General features: G+C 42.6%; 1 protein-coding gene across 1 annotated transcript in view; it reads right to left on the reverse strand.

Moving 5' to 3' along the window:
- LOC126259503 (uncharacterized) overlaps positions 1–22,892 on the reverse strand; it is a 1,382,428-nt gene that overhangs the window by 216,167 nt on the left and 1,143,369 nt on the right. The window lies entirely within an intron of this gene.

Consider the following 22,892-nt stretch of genomic DNA (forward strand, 5'->3'; position numbering starts at 1 on the left):
ACGTTGAAGGACTGTTAAAACAAAGAAGAAAGAAAACAAGAAACCAGAAGAGGAGCCCAGAAGAGAGACAGCACACAAAGAAATTTGGGGCCTTCTGAAGAGATGACAGAAGAAAATATTTAATGAAGGACTTTAAATTGCGTTTCCTGAAAACTACATTCTTTGGAGCTGATGTGTCGTTTGTCAGAATCTATGAATGCCAGAATTAGGAAATTTTGTACACTTATTTCTACAGGCCCAATAAATGTTTCCTTAAGAGTGAATTTAAAATTGTGACTGTAAGATGAAGTATGGGGCAGAGTGCTTGGAATTTGAATGAATTACACTTACACAATTATTAACTAAAAAATTACTAAGATTTTCCGGTTCGATATATTGAAAAAAATCGTATGGAATGAAATTAAACGTCGAACACCTTGTTTACATCTTCTGAAAAGCTTTCGAGAAATAGTTACTGAATTATGTTTTTAAGTTAACAGTATACACTGAAGGGACAAATAAAATGATACACCTGCTTAATATCGTGTAGGGTCCCCGTGATCGCTCAAAAGTGCCGCAACATTTTGTCTGAAGTTGTGCTGAACGGAACTGACTGCATGCATCCTGCAGGGCTGTCCATAAATCCGTAAGAGTACGACGGAGCGGAGATCTCGCTCAATGATGTTCATGTCTGGGAAGTTTGGCGGCCATCAGAAGCGTTTAAAAACAGAAGAGTGTTCCTGGAGCCAATCTGTAGCAATTACTGACGAGTGTAATGTCACATTGTCGTGCTGGAATTTCCGAAGTCGGTCGGAATGCACAGTGGACATGAATGGATGCAGGTGATCAGACAGGATGCTTACTTACGTGTCACCTGTCAGAGACCCCTATCAGGGTCCCATATCGCCCCAAATGCACACTCCCCAAATCATTAGAGGGCCTTTTCCAGCTTCCACAATCCCCTGGTGACATTCAGGATCCATGGATTCATGAGGTTGTCTCTATGACCGTACAAGTCCATCCTCTCCATACAATTTGAAACCAGACTTTTCCGACCGAGTTTTCAGTCATCAACAGCCAATGTCTGTGCTGATGGGCCCAGGCGAGGAGTAAACCTTTGTGTCGTGCAGTCATCAAGTGTACACGAGTGGGACTTTGGCTCCGAAAGCCCACATGGATGATGTTTCGTTGAACAATTCGCACGCTGACACTTTTTGATGGCACAGCATTGAAATTTGCAGCAGTCTGCGGAAGCGTTGCACTTCTGTCATGTAGAACGATTCTCTTCTGGTCAGTCCCGTTCTTGCAGCGCCTTTTTCCGGTCGCAGCAATGTCGCAGATTTCATGTTTTACCGTACTCCTGATATTAACGGTACACACGTGAAATGGTCGTATGAGAAAATCCCCACTTCATCGCTACCTCGGAGGTGCTGTATCCCATCGGTCGTGCGCCGACTGTAACACCACATTCAAAGCCACTTACATCTGGATAACCTGTCATTGTAGCAGCAGTAACCGATTTAACAATTGCGCCAGACAGGTGTTGTCTTATATAGGCGATGCTGACCACAGCGCCGTATTCTGTCTGTTTCCACGTCTCTGTATTTGAATAAGCATGCCTGTACCAGTTTATATGGGGCTTCAGTGTAATCGAAGAAACTTGACGATAAATGTAATTTCATGTGAAACATGGTACAAAACTTTATTGGTTTATCTTCAGAATTGTGAACTTGGCACATCTATTACATAGCGTGCGTTTTAAGTGAACGTCCCGCCATAACAGGTGCAACTGAGACGCGCAAATTGGTATACGATGCCATGATGGCGCTACTCCCGCCTGCGCCAGGTCGCTTGGCGTTGTGGTTGTGTCGCAGTTTCTCGGACAGCACGCCATGCTAACAATATGGGAGAGGTGAGGCGGGGAGCGGGAAAGCAGTCCTCCCATATACGCCCCCTTCGTCACCTTGGATATCGGCAGTGCTAGTACAGGCCATCAGGAAAGTATTGCCTTACTACTAAACCTTATTGTCATAGAATAGTGACCTGTTTTTCGCCTTTTAAGCTCTCGGTCTTTCTTTATTGACACATTATATTTTTCAGTTACTTTTATCAGCATTGTTTTGCTTTTTCGTTTCGTTATTGTTTCATTTTCTCAAGAACAATACACAATTCAATGGCACGTGGTAATTTCCACGGGAGTATCCTCTTTGCGCTCCTGGTGAAAAGCATAAAAGGTCTTAAGTGTGTAAGTTTCACTGTGATTACTTGATATGAATGTAATATGAGACTTCACATTTTTTCTGAAAGCTAGAAACAGTAGAGAAATCCCTACGAATGACAGTTTTTTTAACTGGCAGATAGTGACAAGATAAAGTGCTTTAGTGGCTGCATGAATAATATCAGCATCAATAAACTAACCACACAACGGACTACACAAATAAAGAAGGTGGTCGGAATTATTACGAAAGTATCAGAATTATTCTCAGTTGTGTTCAATGGATTACTTGTTTACTCTTTTTCAGTAATAACTCTTTCACTCGTGAATCTCACATTGTCAGGTGAGTAACCATTATCCATCCTATGTGCGTCACTATACCTGAAGAGGAAACTCGTCATTATTTTCATATATCTCAGGTGAAGACTAGGAAAAAAATCCTTCGGTAAGTTTCCATTCTAGTCCTTTAGTATTAAAAATATGATGGGTTACTGTGATTCCGCTAGAATTGCAACATAACTGGCGATTTACATTTCTGTTAATTGTTAACCTTTTCTGATTTGAAAAATGCAACATTATTTATGAGTAACGCCTCTATTTGACAGTTTTAATTGTGTATCTTTTGCTAAAACACAATATAATTTTCACAAACTTACCTTGCAATAGCCATTGTGACGCAATCCTGAAACAGTGTGTGTCATTAAACAAGTAATTGACGACCAGTTCTTTGTGTCGGCTTTCAGTAACGTAAGAGAAGAAATTTCACGTTTATTTTCGTACTAGGAAATTCTCTTTTCGCTAGCCGTAGACGACTTTTAAAAAATTACGGTACTGGACCTAAAAAAAAAAAGATTATCCTGTTATCACCGTCGATAAGGAAGTTCCGTACGTCAGTAATTTGGGAAAATATTCTCCCTCCAGCGTGCTACCATTTGCCAAAGTCTAGTTTCGATATCGCAGCGGTTTAGGAGCTACGAATGTTGTTGTGAATATTTACTTGTGGATGTGATCGGAAGTTAACGCGATACATAATATCCATTTTCTCAAAGATGAAGACAGATAGCGACGTCCTCCCAAATCTAAAGAAAAAGATAAATATAATATGCCTTAACGTATGGTGCAATATGCACCAAATTAAAAATCATGGATTGTACTCTTTGTAAATGATGAAATACAGTTAATGATTAAATCTGTTTTATTTGCGGCAGCGCTTTGATAATGCAGCATTCTTGGTTCGTCAGTCATTAAGATCAGGAACTTTTTACCTTTTCTTTTTTTGTTAGGATTTATTGGTCATTGTGAGAGAATTGATTTAAAAAATTGATTTTGGAATTTTGTTAAAGGAAATATTATACTTATGAAGTGAAATTACTGTAATTCTTGGATTACAGTTACATGATTTCAGGGAAAGCTTAACAATTATTTAAGTGTCACTAGATGTTATTAAGTCAAATTACATATGATTGCTATTGAGTTCATTTAACGGAATTATTCACAGCACAAGAGTCAACCAATTTTTAATTTGTTTAAACCCATTATCAAACATGATGAACTAAGAATGATAGAAATGTTTTTAGAGAACGCATTGCACCTTTGCGTTTCTCAGTAGTTAGATTTTGGGGCTCTGTTATATAGACTTGCTGTAGCTACGGGACCACTGGCACTGTATTATTCACTGCGACTCGGGTAATCCAAATCAGATTCTGGGATAACAATAAGTTTCAGACATGGCACCATTTTCTTAGAATTCTCTTAGTTAGATTTCTCCAAGCGTTCTAGCAGTTGAATTTTGTCACCAACAGTTTGAGTCACGCAAGCAATCAGCTTTAAGGTCAAAATAATAAGCCCAAACTGTAGTATCCAACAGACAGTTTAATATTAGAAACACAATCAACATTGCAGATCCACTTTCATTAAAATAAAGTTAAACGGATAAATTTCAAAATCTTTTGAGGAAGATCATAGGGCTCATGCATCAATCCAGCCAGCGCATCGTGTAGCCAGCTTAAACGGGCAAAAAGTGCACAGGACCTGCAGGACGCGTCATATAGTATGCGTCATATAGTCTGTCGTGAAACTGAACAGCGAGCGAGCGAGTCCCCACTCTGCCTACCCTGCTACGTCACACGGCGCTTCTACAGGCTGTTTCACAACGAAGTACCGTTCCTGCCGTGGCGCGCGCTTTAAATCTGTGTCGACGCCGTGTACAGAAACGTCTCGGCTACGTTTATTTTTAGACAAATGCATTAAGAGTATAAGGAAAACAAAAGAAGATAGCTTCTTCGAAACAAAACATTATAGAGTAAATAATATTAACATAAGAACGGAAGTCAGGATTCTACTACAAACATAGAACCTAATGCCTATTCACGTGAACGTATGTTCCTCTATTCGTAAGACGAACCAGATATAGTGCAATCAATCTGTAGTATTTAAGGTTTGTTCTTACTTTGTGTTTCTACTAAAAGGTAGAAATTTTCTTTGAAGGGCTGCATTGAAACATAACAATTCTTGCAACACGAAGAGTGTTTAAAAAGTAACCAGAAATGTATAATTTCGTGTGTTGTATTAGTAACAAAAAAAGCAGTGCGAATCGAACTGTCTTCGTAAACATGTCTGAAAAGTATTTCCAAGTAAATCCCTTTTCAGACAATGTCTTGTGTAAAACATCTTTCTGCCATGGAAAATGTATTTTTTGTATCACGACAGTAAGTAATTTCCGTAATGTGTGCACTATTTTTTGGTTTATGTAAAAGTCCTCGATCGTTTGTGGAATGACCGATTTTTTGAAACTGTCTATAACGATGGGTTTCTTCCCTAAATTATTAGTTTTCTTTCGCGGCTATTCAAGTAAACTATGCGCCTTGTTTTCGCGTTCCTTCCTTATGTGTCCTATTATGGCGAGGCTGACGTTTGCATAAACTGCTGCCCTTTGATTGGGACTGGTAATATTAGCCAACAGTTCTTTTTGTGTCGCCTCCTGAAAACAGGCTGTAATAATAGAGACGATCGAACGATTGTGACTCCGCAAATACCTCCTCTGCGTATTCCGCACATTTTCTTAAAATGCAGGGCGATTATCCATCACTTCCGGGTACTGAAGTATATCAGTGAGTACACAAAGTCAACTGACTGACACTGGCAACCTAAGATCCCACGAACAGAAATGACGTATATCACTGCACGCCGAACTACACCGCTAGACAGGTAACGGGCAACTGTTTTTGGGTGGCCCTGTAGGCCTGTGGCAGGGTTCTTCCGGGAGAGGCCACTTCCCCCACCAAAAACGCTGCTCGCTCTTGAGTTTACAGTCAGACTATACTGTAATCTCAGTCACGACCCACAAGAAATATATGTCTCAGTCTGCTCTTACATGTTAGCTGTAGAGCACTAAGTACACATACAGCCCAACGTATTCTGACAGAGGTCACCTAGTGACCAATGTAGGCTTCCCAGCACTTCGACCACTGGACCACTACGTGACCGATGCGTGGTTTGCTTTTACAGCCGGAAAATACGAATAACTGGGAAAGAAAGAAATGGTAAGGCTGATAATACTTCCCCACAAAATGGAGTCATTCTGTATATGTGGTATCTCTTCTTTGTGACATGTCTGAAGGAACAGACACGAGGACAGCCAATGATCATTTCAGTGTGGATGCACAACACGCTCAAACTCTTACAAAATGCTGCAAGTAATGAGTATCATGGGCAAGGGCCACTACATAAGTTGAGATAAGTTGAGAATTTCAGTGTGACTGTAGGCGTGCTAAGGTAGCCCGTCATGTGGCGATGACCACTGCGTCCAGATGGCGCTGTGGTCAGCGCATCTGCCTAGTAAGCAGGAGACCCGGGTTCGAATCCCGATGGCACAAATTTTGAACTGTCCCTATTGATTTAATCAATACCCTTTCGCAGCCAATGTCTGTTATACCCTTTTTGTATGAAATAGTTGTGTGGAAAAGAAAAGAGTGCTCCCTCCTATAAATACGCGAGTGACTCATTGATTAGTATGCATTGTACTTTAGCGTCCACCCTGATAGCTGAGTGGTCAGCGTGACGGATTGCCGTCCTACGGGCCCGGGTTCGATTCCCGGCTGGGTCATGAATTTTCTCCGCTCAGGGACTGGGTGTTGTTCTGTCTTCATCATCGTTTCATCCTCATCCGGCGCGCAGGTCGTCCAGTGTGGCGTTGAATGTAATAAGACCTGCACCAAGGCGGCCGGACCTGCCCTGCAAGTGGCCTCTAGTCCAATGACGCCAAATGCTTATTTCCGTTTCTATTGTACTTTAGCTGTGGCTACCCTGCACTCTGTAGTGTACAACCCAATCCCACAGAGACCGGATTTTTACCCTAATACTATAGATTCCTCAGATTTCGGCGAGATCAGGTATACTTTTTTTTTCCTTGGTTCCACAGTACAGAAATCCTCTAGGATGTAAAATATGTCATGAAACAAGAATGACAAGAACAGCTAGCGGCCATTTATGGTAAGTGGATGTCGTGTAAGTAGAATCAGTTTGCTCTTTAATTTCTAGATTTATTGTCAAACATGTCAAAAATATGTATTTATGACAGAGTCATAAAATTTTAACCATCACGTCGAAGAATAAAGTTCGTTATTTCTTTCTTTCTTTTTTTTTCTTTTTTTCCCATGGAGATCGATGTTTTCATTCCTGATAGACATCGAATTGCAGCAACAGAGTACCGTAGCACACCACTATGGGAATCAAAACCAAATTCTGCAGGTCAAGTACCGCGTCGTGATTCGTTTCCGGCACCAGCGGACGTGTTGCAGCTGTGTCGGGTCTAAACCACATTATTTCTTCACCTGTCAATGAAATTTATACGTACTTGAACCAGTCAACGTAGTTTCGGAACGATAGTCAGGAGCTAAAAATTTACGTCCAACCATGATCGATCGTACATCCGCAAATTTCGAAATCAATACTCTACCAAAAATTTTTAAGGAGGTATTTCATTGCGCTGAAATACACTGTAAGACAGGAAAAAAAATGACGCTCCACGAAGGAATTTTCCGAATTGGATAGAAATCGACAAATGTGACGTGCGATTACAGCAAAAAAAAAGACGATAATTTTAGAAAAACTGGATGATTTATTCAAGAGGGAGAGCTTAACAAATTGAGTAAGACAATAAATTATTGGTCCAACTCTAGTGCTTATGCAAGCAGTTATTCGGCTTGGCATTGATTGACAGAGGTTTTGTATCTCTTCCTGAGATCCTATCCAACTGGATCATTAGATCGTCAAACCCCGAGCTGGTTGGAAGACCCTGCCCGTAATGCTCCAAATATTCTCGCCATTACTTCGGCGACCTTTCTGGCCAATGTACGGCTTAGAAACCACAAAGATAAACGGCACAAACACTCGCCATGCTCTGATGGGCTTTATCTTGCTGAAATGAAAGCCGAGAGTGGCTTGCCATGAAGGACAACAAAACGGATCGTAGAGTATCACCGACGTACCGCTGTGCTGTAAGGGGGCCGAAGATGATAACCAAAGAGGTCCTGCAGTGAGATGAAGGGGCACCCTAGAGCCGTGTTTGTCGGGCCGTAAGGCGGTGTCCCACCACTGTCTGGATCGTCCCCAAACACCTCTTCGAGCTATAATCTCATTGACTGGAGTAGAATTGCTTTCAGTGATGAGTCCGTTTTCGAACTGAGCACTGATGACCAGCCAAGAACTTTCGAGAGACGTCTTGGACAGTGGTGGGATGCATACCACCCTGACTGTCGCCTCCATAAGGCCGGAGAACCAGGAGTAATGGTCTGAGGTGCCATTTGTTTTCACAGAAAGGTCCTTTTGATTGTCATTCGCGGCATTCTTACAGCACAGCTGTGCGTCGACAATACTCTACGCCCTTCACGGCAAGCCATCCTGGGCTCATGGAGTGCACAATAAGGTAAAATGATTATCAACACTTCCTTAAAATTGTTTATATTAAGCAAAGAATTAAAAAAGTGACAATTTCAGTCTACATTTTGTATCCACAAAACCTTTTAATCGACATAAATGGATTTTAGTTCCTTCTTCCAGAATGTTTTCTCCGTACCGAATGTATGTTAAATTCGCCCTAGTAATTTGTATTTCAGACATGATTCCTTCCTTTTGTTTTCTCAAGAAGATCACGACAGTATTTTCATCTCAATATAATCGACGCAGGACCGCACAGACGATGATCGAGTGAAACGTGAGATACGCGTCCATACATATAGCTGTCTATGCCTTTGCACTTGGATTAATTATTGCTCTTTTCACATATGATGTATATTTTATTGTATTGAATCATAACCAAAACGTGTGTTTTCTGTATTTTTACTGTCACACTGCCTTTCACTTCCCATGTTTTCATATGACGCAATTTCTAGTTAATAACCGCCTAAGAACAATGTCGCTTTCGAGAGCAGTATCCCAATATGTCATGTGCTCATTTCAGCTCGTGACTTAGAAAGCGATCTAACGTCGCGTTGTTTCAAGTTCCCATGGCTTTTTGCGATCATTGGATATGAGTTTCTTTCTCACATTCAAAAATACGGTGGAACGTCAAGCTGCATCTTTTTTTTTTTTGGTCATCAGTCTACTGACTGGTTTGATGTGGCGCGCCACGAATTCCTTTCCTGTGCTAACCTCTTCATCTCAGAGTAGCACTTGCAACCTACGTCCTCAATTACTTGCTTGACGTATTCCAATCTCTGTCTTCCTCTACAGTTTTTGCCCTCAACAGCTCCCTCTAGTACCATGGAAGTCATTCCCTCATGTCTTAGCAGATGTCCTATCATCCAGTCCCTTCTCCTTATCAGTGTTTTCCACATATTCCTTTCCTCTCCGATTCTGCGTATAACCTCCTCATTCCTTACCTTATCAGTCCACCTAATTTTCAACATTCGTCTATAGCACCACATCTCAAATGCTTCGATTCTCTTCTGTTCCGGTTTTCCCACAGTCCATGTTTCACTACTGCTGTACTCCAGACGTACATCCTCAGAAATTTCTTCCTCAAATTAAGGCCGGTATTTGATATTAGTAGACTTCTCTTGGCCAGAAATGCCTTTTTTGCCATAGCGAGTCTGCTTTTGATGTCCTCCTTGCTCCGTCCGTCATTGGTTATTTTACTGCCTAGGTAGCAGAATTCCTTAACTTCATTGACTTCGTGACCATCAATCCTGATGTTAAGTTTCTCGCTGTTCTCATTTCTACTACTTCTCATTACGTTCGTCTTTCTCCGATTTACTCTCAAACCATACTGTGTACTCTTTAGACTGTTCATTCCGTTCAGCAGATCATGTAATTCTTCTTCACTTTCACTCAGGATAGCAATGTCATCAGCGAATCGTATCATTGATATCCTTTCACCTTGTATTTTAATTCCACTCCTGAACCTTTCTTTTATTTCCATCATTGCTTCCTCGATGTACAGATTGAAGAGTAGGGGCGAAAGGCTACAGCCTTGTCTTACACCCTTCTTAATACGAGCACTTCGTTCTTGATCGTCCACTCTTTTTATTCCCTCTTGGTTGTTGTACATATTGTATATGACCCGTCTCTCCCTATAGCTTACCCCAACTTTTTTCAGAATCTCTAACAGCTTGCACCATTTTATATTGTCGAACGCTTTTTCCAGATCGACAAATCCTATGAAAGTGTCTTGATTTTTCTTCAGCCTTGCTTCCATTATTAGCCGTAACGTCAGAATTGCCTCTCTCGTCCCTTTACTTTTCCTAAAGCCAAACTGATCGTCACCTAGCGCAATCTCAATTTTCTTTTCCATTCTTCTGTCTATTATTCTTGTAAGCAGCTTCGATGCATGAGGTGTTAAGCTGATTGTGCGATAATTCTCGCACTTGTCAGCTCTTGCCGTCTTCGGAATTGTGTGGATGATGCTTTTCCGAAAGTCAGATGGTATATCGCCAGACTCATATATTCTACACACCAACGTGAATAGTCGTTTTGTTGCCACTTCCCCCAATGATTTTAGAAATTCTGATTCAATGTTATCTATCCCTTCTGCCTTATTTGACGGTAAGTCCTCCAAACCTCTTTTAAATTCCGATTCTAATACTGGATCCCCTTTCTCTTCTAAATCGACTCCTGTTTCTTCTTCTATCACATGAGACAAATCTTCACCCTCATAGAGGCTTTCAATGTATACTTTCCACCTACCTGCTCTCTCCTCTGCATTTAACAGTGGAATTTCCGTTGCACTCTTAATGTTACCACCGTTGCTTTTAATGTCACCAAAGGTTGTTTTGACTTTCCTGTATGCTGAGTCTGTCCTTCCGACAATCATATCTTTTCCGTTGTCTTCACATTTTTCCTGCAGCCATTTCGTCTTAGCTTCCCTGCACTTCCTATTTATTTCATTCCTCAGCGACTTGTATGTCTGTATTCCTGATTTTCCCGGAACATGTTTGTACTTCCTCCTTTCATCGATCAACTGAAGTATTTCTTCTGTTACCCATGGTTTCTTCGCAGCTACCTTCTTTGTACCTATGTTTTCCATCCCAACTTCTGTGATGGCCCTTTTTAGAGATGTCCACTCCTCTTCAACTGTATTGCCTACTGCGCTATTCCTTATTGCTGTATCTATAGCGTTAGAGAACTTCAAACGTATCTCGTCATTCCTTAGTACTTCCGTATCCCACTTCTTTGCGTATTGATTCTTCCTGACTAATGTCTTGAACTTGAGCCTACTCTTCATCACTACTATATTGTGATCTGAGTCTATATCTCCTCCTGGGTACTCCTTATAATCCAGTATCTGATTTCGGAATCTCTGTCTGACCATGATGTAATCTAATTGAAATCTTCCTATCTCCCGGCCTTTTCCAAGTATACCTCCTCCTCTTGTGATTCTTGAACAGGGTATTCGCTATTACTAGCTGAAACTTGTTAAAGAACTCAATTAGTCTTTCTCCCCTTTCATTTCTTGTCCCAAGCCCATATTCTCCTGTAACCTTTTCTTCTACTCCTTCCCCTAGAACTGCATTCCAGTCGCCCATGACTATTACATTTTCGTCCCCCTTTACATACTGCATTACCCTTTCAATATCCTCATACACTTTCTCTAACTATTCATCTTCAGCTTGCGCCGTCGGCATGTATACCTGAACTATCGTTGTCGGTGTTGGTCTGCTGTCGATTCTGATTAGAACAACCCGGTCACTGAACTGTTCACAGTAACACACCCTCTGCCCTACCTTCCTGTTCATAACGAATCCTACACCTGTTACACCATTTTCTGCTGCTGTTGATATTACCCGATACTCATCTGACCAGAAATCCTTGTCTTCCTTCCACTTCACTTCACTGACCCCTACTATGTCTAGATTGAGCCTTTGCATTTCCCTTTTCAGATTTTCTAGTTTCCCTACCACGTTCAAGCTTCTGACATTCCACGCCCCGACTCGTAGAACGTTATCCTTTCGTTGATTATTCAATCTTTTTCTCATGGCAACCTCCCCCTTGGCAGTCCCCTACCGCAGATCCGAATGGGGGACTATTCCCGACAATCTTTGAATTTCAGGCTGAGAACAGTTAGTCTGTGCTTCCGGCTACCGATATTTTACGTCCCGTCCTTGTCAGTGCTGGATATGCTTCAGTCTAACTTTTTCAGTGTCATTCTACTTGTCAAATTCACCTGGAGGCATATTCATAGGGTAAGCTAATAAGAACGTCGTGGAAAGAGAGCAGGTTGGCGCTTCCGAAACCCCGGTGTCAGGCGCAATAAAGTTCCACAAACTTCACATTTTCCAATTAAACCCTGTGGCGATATGCTCAAGTGGCACCACCGCTCAGGAGGTCGTATTAAATAATGGTTGTAATAGGGCCGGAGGTGCTCCAAACATGGGAGAGACTTGAAAGGAAAGTCACTATTTCACAACAGCTAAGAGCCGCTGATGAAATAAATCTTTTTAACTACAGGTTTCAGATTTTTATGAAGAGCCTTTAACAATCTTTGTGACACCCTTTTTATTGTGGTACCAGATAAAATGAAAACCATCTTGCACCTTGAGAGTAGTAAAGTACCTTATATAATCCACGGTAAAGGGCATTGCTGTAGTTAATCTTCGAACACTGTCGTAATCATCCGTCTGTGTGAAGTGCACACACAAGGACATCATCCAAGCCTGGGTTCAAATGGTTCAGATGGCTCTAAGCATTATGGGACTTAGCATCTGGGGTCATCAGTCCCCTCCAAACCTGGAATTCAATTGCACCGTACTGTCATCTTCCGACACAAAAAGTAATTGCAGGAAAAATGAAGCGCAGCGGACTCCCATTGGATCGAGTGAATTGTGCGGTTATGTAGATACTTCGATGGTATACAGGCTACTAAGATTGCCACTAAGCCAACACGAAGTAGAAAAGGAGTTAAGTATTTTAAAACAAGTGGCCGTAGCGAACGGATATACGTGTAAGCAGGTGATGAATATTTATAGGAAGATAAAGAAGAGGCAAATGGAACAAACAGAAGGAAGTCAAGTAGCAGTTAAGAGGAACAACAAGAAAAAATATGTAGCTCTCACTTACAATGGAAGAATTGCAGACAAAATTGAAAGATGCTTTCGTAAATCCGACGTTACAATAGGGTTCCGAACAAATAACACGTTAAAATTGAAGCTCCGGCATAGAATATGTAATAGTAGAAATAAATTTCAGGATTCAGGTGTATACAAAATCAAATGTAATGACTGCTGTAAACAATATATAGGGCAGACTGGTAGGAACTTTGAAACCAGATTCAGGGAGCACACCTACTCTCAAAACAAAACAGCTTTTGGGGCGCATATGGCTGCGACAAAGCACTCAGTCACGAATATTGAAAACAACTTAGACATCCTGCATAGAGCTCACAAGGGGCGGTTTCTTAACATTTTAGAAGAGATCGAAATATACACGCACAAAAATAAAGATCCGGATTTAATCCTCAACGAACAAAGCGAATTCAATCATAACGCCTATTTTAGCATTTATGACGGCCTACTAAGATGACAACTGTTGCGCATGGAGATCCAGGCCGAGGGATGGTGCGCGGTGGAGAAGCCGGAAGACGCGTGCAACGCCTGGCGTCGTTGACGGAGCCCTCCTGTGCGGCCCTCTTGCCCGCGGCGATGGACAGCAGACGACTGAGCAGACCGCGGCACAACACCAAAGTGGCGGGAACCACGGAAGCAGACCGTAGAAGAAAACAAGTTCACACCAGCACCATAGATATATAAATCGCCCTATGCCTTTTAGATCGTATAAAAACGATAATTTTACTGTTTTTTTAATCCTGACAAGTACAGATTTTAGCTTTGACATCTACATATTTTAATTAAATATTTTTAATATAAAAAAGATCTACTGAATACAGTATGTGCAAATGGAATGTAACAAATGTACCAGACGCCACCTGTCGGTAATTGTGTTATATTTAATATAAATGACGTGCACTCTGCCAACCAATTTTATGTTGACGTAGCATGTGAATGTTGCTGGATTTTGACGGGTTACTCCTGTAACTGAAATATCAGGTACGTTCTGGTACATTTGATGTTGATTAGACAGGATGAAAAAGATTTGCTTTCGTGAAATAGTAAATTAGTATAATTATTTTTACAGATCTGAAGATGGTTCTGAATGAACCGAAACCGGTCATATGAATAATAAAAAATTTGCAATCAAGACGGATTTTAAGTAACATTACTGAGGTAAGAATTTCGGGCTACAATGACTTGGTGGCGCTCTTGTAGAAGGACATTAGGGGAGGGAATTACTGCTGCTGGCTGAGTGCGGGACTCACACAATGAAGCATAGCACTGTTACAAGTTAGATGTCCTATAACTAAACTATGTCCAAAACATCTTCTGACAATCAGTTTAAGAAAAGTGATTCGCATTTCAATAACAGCATTGATATCAATTCATCCTGCAGCTTCATTCCTCTTAACACACATCCTTCGTAAAACTATGCACAACTGTGTTGTATCCTTTTTTAACAAGAAACTCTCTCTTCCCAGTCTTCCTCTTTTATTACTCACTCTTGATTTTTGTACATGATATACATTACCAACCTCTATGTCTTTTATTTCGCCAACTTATCTCAGGATCGGGAATGTCTAATACGATCTCGCATTATAGAGGGTTCTTTCAAGATTTACAGATACTAGTAAGGTGCACTTTTCGTGCGTGATGTGTTGGAAAAATAGCCCAACAGTTTTTGCAAGGAAAAAAGATTGAATAACCAGCGACAAGATAACGTTCTACGAGTCGGGGCGTGGAATGTCAGAAGCTCGAACATGGTAGGGAAGCTAGAAAATCTGAAGAGGGAAATGTAAACAATCAATCCAGATGTAGTAGCGGTCAGTGAAGTCAAATGAAAAAAAGACAGATATTTCTGGTCACGTTAGTATAAGGTAATATCAACAGCATCAGAAAATGGTATAACGGCAGTAGGATTCATTATGATTAGGAAGGTAGGGTAGAGAAAATGTTGCGGTGAACGGTTCAGTGATAGGGTTGTTCTTATCAGAATCGACAGCAATCCAACACCGACAACGATAGTTCAGGTACGCGTACTGACGTCACAACTTAAAGATGAAGAGATAGAGAAACTGTATGAGGGTAGATGAAGAGATTGAGAAAGTATATGAGTATATTGAAAGCGTAATACAGTGTGTAAAGGGAGAAGAAAATCTGATAGTCATGGGGGACTGCAGTACAGTTGTAGGGGAAGCACTACAAGAAATGATTACGGGAGAATATGCGCTTGGGACAAGGAATGAGAGGTAAAAGACTAATTGAGTTCTGTAGGAAATTTCAGCTACTAATAACGAAAATTCTGTTGAGGAATCACAAGAGGAGGAGGTACATTTGGAAAAAGGCAGGTGACATGGAAGATATCAGTTACATTATTACATAGTCACACAGTGATTCCGAAATGAGGTGGTGGATTGTAAGCGTAGGCATGAGCAGATACAGACTCAGATCACAACGTAGTGGTGATGAAGAGCAGGCTGACGTTTAAGAAACTAGACAGAAAGAATCAGTACTCAAAAAAGTCGGGTATAGAAGTACGAAGGAATGACAAGATAGGCTTCTTTAAGGCTATAGATACAACAGTAAAGAATAGCTCAGTACGCAGTAGACTTGAAGATAAATGGACACCTCTAAAAAGGGCTGTCGTAGAAGATGGAAAGAAAAACATAGTTACAAAGAAGGTAACTGCGAAGAAACCATGGGGAAAAAGAAGAAACCTTGAGTTGCTCGATGAAAGCGGGAAGTAAAAAAATGTTCAGGGAAATTCAGCAACACAGAAATACAAGTCACAGAGGAATGAAATAAATAGGAAGTGTAGGGGGAATTAAGACGAAATAGCTCAACGAAAAATGTGAAGAGATCGGGAAAGAAATGATTGTCGGAAGGACTGACTCAGCATACAGGAAAGTCAAAACAACCTTCGGTGAAATTAAAAGCAAGGGTGGTAACATGAAGAGTGCAACGGGAATTCCACTGCTAAATACAAAGCAGAGAACGGATAGGTGGAAAGAGTAAACTAAGGGTCTCTATGAGAGAGAATTTGTCTGATGTGATAGAAGAGGAAACAAAACTCGATTTGGAAGAGTTAGTTTATCTACTATTAGAATCGTCATTCAAAACAGCTTTGGAGGAATTAAGATCAAATAAGGCTGAAGGGGTAGATAAAATTCCACCAGAGTTTCTAAAATCATTGGTGGAGGTGGCAACAAAATTACTTTCGACGTTGATGTGTACAATATATGTTTCTGGTGACATACCATCTGACTTTCGCAAAACTATCATCCACACAATTCCGACGACTGCAAGAGCTGACAAGTAAGAGAACTATCGAACAATCAGTTTAATAGTTCATGATTTTAAGTTGCTGACAAAAGCCGGCCGGAGTAGCCGAGCGGTTCTAGGAGCTACAGTCTGGAACAGCATGACCGCTACGGTCGCAGGTTCGAATCCTGCCCCGGGCACGGATGTGTGTGATGTCCTTAGGTTAGTTAGGTTTAAGTAGTTCTAAGTTCTAGAGGACTGATGACCTGAGAAGTTAAGTCCCATAGTGCTCAGAGCCATTTGAGCCATTTTTTCTGACAAAAAGAATACACAGAGGAAACTTCCTGGCAGATTAAAACTGTGTGCCCGACCGAGACTCGAACTCGGGACCTTTGCTTTTCGCAGGAGAGCTTCTGTAAAGTTTGAAAGGTAGGAGACGAGATACTGGCAGAAGTAAAACTGTGAGTACCGGGCGTGAGTCGTGCTTCGGTAGCTCAGATGGTAGAGCACTTGCCCGCGAAAGTCAAAGGTCCCGAGTTCGAGTCTCGGTCGGGCACACAGTTTTAATCTGCCAGGAAGTTTCATATCAGCCCACACTCCGCTGCAGAGTGAAAATCTCATTCTGAATACACAGAAGAATCGGAAAAGAAAACTGAGGATGTGTTAGCTGACGATCAGTTTGGCTTTAGGAAAGGTAAAGGCACGAGAGAGGCAATTCTGACGTTGCGGATGGTAATGGAAGCAAGACTAAAGAAAAGTCAATTCACGTTCATAGGATTTGTCGACCTGGAAAAAGCGTTCGATAGAGTAAAATGATGGAAGGTGTTCTAAATTCTGAGAAAAATCAGAAAGCTATATGGAGGAACGGTTAACGTACAATATGTACAGCAGCCAAGAGGGAATAATAAGAGTGGACGACTAAGAATAAAATGCTCAGATTAAAAAGGGTGTAAGACAGGGACCTAGTCTTTGGCTCTTACTGTTTAATCTGTAAATTGAAGAAGCAATGGCAGAAATAAAAGAAGGGTTCAAAGGCGGAATTAAAATTCATGGTGAAAGGATACCAATGATACAATTTTCTGATGGCATTGCTATCCTGAGCGAAAGTGAAGAAGAACTACGTGATCAAAATGGTTCAAATGGCTCTGAGCACTATGGGACTTAACACCTGAGGTCATCAGTCCCCTAGAACTTAGAACTACGTAAACCGAACTAACCTAAGGACATCACACACATCCATGCCTGAAGCAGGATTCGAACCTGCGACCGTAGCTATCGCGCGGTTCCAGACTGAAACGCCTAGAACCCCTCGGCCACAACGGCCGGCAACTACGTGATCTCCTGAATGGAATGAACAGTCTAATGAGTACAGAATATGGACTGAGAGAAAATCGAATAAAGACGAAAGTAATGAGAAGCAGCAGAGATGAGAATAGCGAGAAACTTAACATCAAGATTGAGGGTCACGAAGTAGATGAAGTTAAGGAATTCTGCTGCCTAGGCAGAGAAATAACCTATTACGGACGGAGCAAGGAGGACATAAAAAGCAGACTATCACTGACAGAAAGGGCATTCCTGGACAAGAGAAGTCTACTAGTAGCAAATATAGGCCTTCATTTGAGGAGGAAATTTCTGAGAATGTACGTTTTTGAGTACAGCGTTGCATAGTTATGAAACATGTGGTTGTTGTGGTCTTCAGTCCTGAGACTGGTTTGATGCAGCTCTCCATGCTACTCTATCCTGTGCAAGCTTCTTCATCTCCCAGTACCTACTGCAACCTACATCCTTCTGAATCTGCTTAGTGTATTCATCTCTTGGTCTCCCTCTACGATTTTTACCCTCCACGCTGCCCTCCAATGCTAAATTTGTGATCCCTTGATGCCTCAAAACATGGCCTACCAACCGATCCCTTCTTCTAGTCAAGTTGTGCCACAAACTTCTCTTCTCCCCAATCCTGTTCAATACCTCCTCATTAGTTACGTGATCTACCCACCTTATCTTCAGCATTCTTCTGTAGCACCACATTTCGAAAGCTTCTATTCTCTTCTTGTCCAAACTAGTTATCGTCCATGTCTCACTTCCATACATGGCTACACTCCATACAAATACTTTCAGAAACGACTTCCTGACACCTAAATCTATACTCGATGTTAACAAATTTCTCTTCTTGAGAAACGCTTTCCTTGCCATTGCCAATCTACATTTTATATCCTCTCTACTTCGACCATCATCGGTTATTTTACTCCCTAAATAGCAAAACTCCTTTACTACTTTAAGTGTCTCATTTCCTAATCTAATTCCCTCAGCATCACCCGACTTGATTCGACTACATTCCATTATCCTCGTTTTGCATTTGTTGATGTTCATCTTATATCCTCCTTTCAAGACACTGTCCATTCCGTTCAACTGCTCTTCCAAGTCCTTTGCTGTCTCTGACAGAAATACAATCTCATCGGCGAACCTTAACGTTTTTATTTCTTCTCCGTGGATTTTAATACCTACTCCGAATTTTTCTTTTGTTTCCTTTACTGCTTGCTCAATATACAGATTGAATAACATCGGGGAGAGGCTACAACCCTGTCTCACTCCTTTCCCAACCACTGCTTCCCTTTCATGCCCCTCGACTCTTATAACTGCCATCTGGTTTCTGTACAAATTGTAAATAGCCTTTCGCTCCCTGTATTTTACCCCTGCCACCTTCAGAATTTGAAAGAGAGTATTCCAGTCAACATTGTCAAAAGCTTTCTCTAAGTCTACAAATGCTAGAAATGTAGGTTTGCCTTTTCTTAATCTTTCTTCCAAGATATGTCGTAAGGTCAGTATTGCCTCGCGTGTTCCAACATTTCTACGGAATCCAAACTGATCTTCCCCGAGGTCCGCTTCTACCAGTTTTTCCATTCGTCTGTAAAGAATTCGCGTTAGTATTTTGCAGCTGTGACTTATTAAACTGATAGTTCGGTAATTTTCACATCTGTCAACACCTGCTTTCTTTGGGATTGGAATTATTATATTCTTCTTGAAGTCTGAGGGTATTTCACCTGTCTCATACATCGTGCTCACCAGATGGTAGAGTTTTGTGAGGACTGGCTCTCCCGAGGCCATCAGTAGTTCTAATGGAATGTTGTCTACTCCCGGGGCCTTGTTTCGACTCAGGTCTTTCAGTGCTCTGTCAAACTCTTCACGCAGTATCTTATCTCCCATTTCGTCTTCATCTACATCCTCTTCCATTTCCATAATATTGTCCTCAAGTACATCTCCCTTGTATAAACCCTCTAAATACTCCTTCCACCTTTCTGCCTTCCCTTCTTTGCTTAGAACTGGGTTGCCATCTGAGCTCTTGATATTCATACAAGTGGTTCTCTTCTCTCCAAAGGTCTCTTTAATTTTCCTGTAGGCAGTATCTATCTTACCCCTAGTGAGACAAGCCTCTACATCCTTACATTTGTCCTCTAGCCATCCCTGCTTAGCCATTTTGCACTTCCTGTCGATTTCATTTTTGAGACGTTTGTATTCCTTTTTGCCTGCTTCATTTACTGCATTTTTATATTGTCTCCTTTCATCAATTAAATTCAATATTTCTTCTGTTACCCAAGGATTTCTACTAGCCCTCGTCTTTTTACCTGCTTGATCGTCTGCTGCCTTCACCACTTCATCCCTCAGAGCTACCCATTCTTCTTCTACTGTATTTCTTTCCCCCATTCCTGTCAATTGTTCCCTTATGCTCTCCCTGAAACTCTCTACAACCTCTGGTTCTTTCAGTTTATCCAGGTCCCATCTCCTTAAATTCCCACCTTTTTGCAGTTTCTTCAGTTTCAATCTGCAGTTCATAACCAATAGATTGTGGTCAGAATCCACATCTGCCCCAGGAAATGTCTTACAATTTAAAACCTGGTTCCTAAATCTCTGTCTTACCATTATATAATCTATCTGAAACCTGTCAGTATCTCCAGGCTTCTTCCATGTATACAGCCTCCTTTCATGATTCTTGAACCAAGTGTTAGCTATGATTAAGTTATGCTCTGTGCAAAATTCTACAAGGCGGCTTCCTCTTTCATTCCTTCCCCCCAATCCATATTCACCTACTATGTTTCCTTCTCTCCCTTTTCCTACTGACGAATTCCAGTCACCCATGACTATTAAATTTTCGTCTCCCTTCACTACCTGAATAATTTCTTTTATCTCGTCATACATTTCATCTATTTCTTCATCATCTGCAGAGCTAGTTGGCATATAAACTTGTACTACTGTAGTAGGCATGGGCTTTGTGTCTATCTTGGCCACAATAATGCGTTCACTATGCTGTTTGTAGTAGCTAACCCGCACTCCTATTTTTTTATTCATTATTAAACCTGTTGTGTCGATTCCCTAAGGTCTCGACACAATGAGTGGCTAGGTGCACGCGAAACTAACGCAGACGGGCGTAAATTCTGAAACAGGAGACTGGATGAAAAACTATAAAGAAAAGAAGAGAGATTGTCATCTACTTAACTTTTAATGATGTTCTTCTTGTTGAAATACATCTCTTGCATAGTAGTAAGCAATTAGCAATGATACACATGGCGCCTTGCTAGGTAGTAGCGATGGACTAGCTGAAGGCTATTTAATCTGTCTCTCGGCAAATGAGAGGAAGACGTGATACGTCTTGTCGCAAGCTATGTCGTCCGTACAACTGGGCGAGGTCAAGTCCGTGTCTTGTGACCTGCCATGTGGTGGCGCTACGTTTGCGATTACATAGTGGCGACACGCGGGTCCGACATGTACTACAGGACCGCGGCCGATTTAAGTTACCACCTAGCAAGTGTGGTGTCTAGCGGTGACACCACATTCCTCCCCCGCAAATCGGCGAACGGTCGTGAGATAAGGCTTCCGCCCGCCGTGGGGAGGACCCCATGTTGACGTATGCGATGAGGTGGGGAGCCTAACAACAGGCGAGGCTGTGCCACCCGCACCCGGCCATTCGGTCCGAGGGGAGCTAGGAAACGCCTGCAAACCTAGTCCAGGGTGCACGTCAACATGAGGTGTATGCGCACGTAATGAGACAGAAGGGTCGACCTCCATGTGGTCGGAGCACCCGACGGGCGAAGACGACATCTGGTCCGGAGCGGGCAAGAGGTCCATGGCGGAGGACGACTGGTCACGGGAAGCAAGCGGCGGCGCGTGACCCAGGGAGGCGCGAGGCGGCTGCAGCGAAGCGGCCGCTGCTGGCGGCGCCGGCGGCGGCTGCGGCGGCGCGACGCCATGAGGCAAAATGGAAGGCATCGTCGGTAACACCTGGGGATGAGGCGAGCCAGTAGATGGGTCCCCAAGGCGCTGACCGGACGGCTCCGTCGCTGAAAGCAGACGGGGAGCGGCAGAACCCAGGCGACGACAGAGGCGCAGCTGATTGAGATGCCGACGCACCTCACCAGAGGCCCCCAAAACCAAATACATCGCGCGGCCGAGGCAGCGAAGAATGCGCCCTGCGAGCCAACGCCGTGAACCGCGATAGTTGCGATAATAGACAACGTCGCCAGGAGCAAAAGCAGGAGACTGCCGCTGCACAGGAACCTGATGTGGCGGATGCAGCAAAGACATCAGAGTTCGATGAGGACGACCATGGAGCAACTCAGCCGGCGAGCGACCCTCGCGGGGCTGAGAGCGATATGAGGACAAAAAGAGCAACAAAGCGTCCTCCCGAGAATGCGACTCTTTCAACTTCAACATCTGCGACTTGAAAGTCCGGACCAATCGTTCAGCGGCACCGTTGGACTGAGGCGAAAACGGCGCGGATGTCAGATGTTGAATACCATTGGCCGTGCAGAATGACTGAAATTCTGCGGACAGGAATTGTGGGCCATTGTCGGAAACAATAGTCTGCGGAAGACCCTCAATGCAAAAGATAGCAGACAAGGCTTGGATTGTGGCAGAAGACGTCGTGGAAGACATCCGGACAACAAAAGGAAAATTACTGAAAGCATCGACCACAACCAACCATCGAGCATTCCAGAATGGACCAGCAAAATCGATGTGCAAGCGTTGCCAAGGGGAAGTGGCTTTCGGCCATGCAAAGAATTTCCGCGGCGGTGCGGATTGTTGTTCGGCACACGCCACGCAAGAGGAGCACATAGTCGTAATCGCAGCATCGATTCCGAACCAAGTACAGTGCTGACGAGCAAGTTGTTTCGTACGCACTATACCCCAATGTCCTTGGTGAAGAAGCTTTAAGACAGAGGACTGTAACGAACGTGGGACTACGACTCGGGATTGATCATTATCGGAACGCAACAACAAAACACCACGTCGTACAAAAAGTCTCTCCTTGTGAGCAAAAAAACGGCGAACCAAAGGATCTTCGATCCGTGACTTGGACAAGGGCCATTGCGTAGCAACAAAACGCAAAACAGTAGCAAGGACAGGGTCAGCAGCTGTGGCTGTAACTACACGACGAAAATCAATCGGAAACGATGCGACCACGTCATCGGCTTCCGAATCAATGAACATGCAAGCAAGTTCGGAAGAATCGAATGCTTTATCCTCAGCAACAGGCAAACGGGACAACGCATCAGCGTTGCCGTGCTTAGCAGTGGACCGATACAAGATATCGTAGCGGTACTGCGAGAGAAAAAGTGACCAGCGAATGAATTTCTGCGCTGTACGTGGAGGTACAGGCTTGGTCGGATGAAAAAGCGATGTCAAAGGCTTGTGGTCCGTGATGATGGTAAAGTGACGACCATACAAGAAATCGTGAAACTTTGTTACACCAAACACAAGAGCCAAAGCTTCCTTCTCTATTTGTGAATAATTTCTTTGCGCAGATGAGAGCAATTTTGACGCAAAGGCAATAGGGCGATCATGCGAGCCATCTTTGTGCGCAAGCACAGCACCGATCCCGAAATCCGATGCATCAACCATCA

The sequence above is a fragment of the Schistocerca nitens genome, chromosome 5 (genome assembly GCF_023898315.1).
Source record: "Schistocerca nitens isolate TAMUIC-IGC-003100 chromosome 5, iqSchNite1.1, whole genome shotgun sequence".
Classification (NCBI taxonomy): domain Eukaryota; kingdom Metazoa; phylum Arthropoda; class Insecta; order Orthoptera; family Acrididae; genus Schistocerca; species Schistocerca nitens.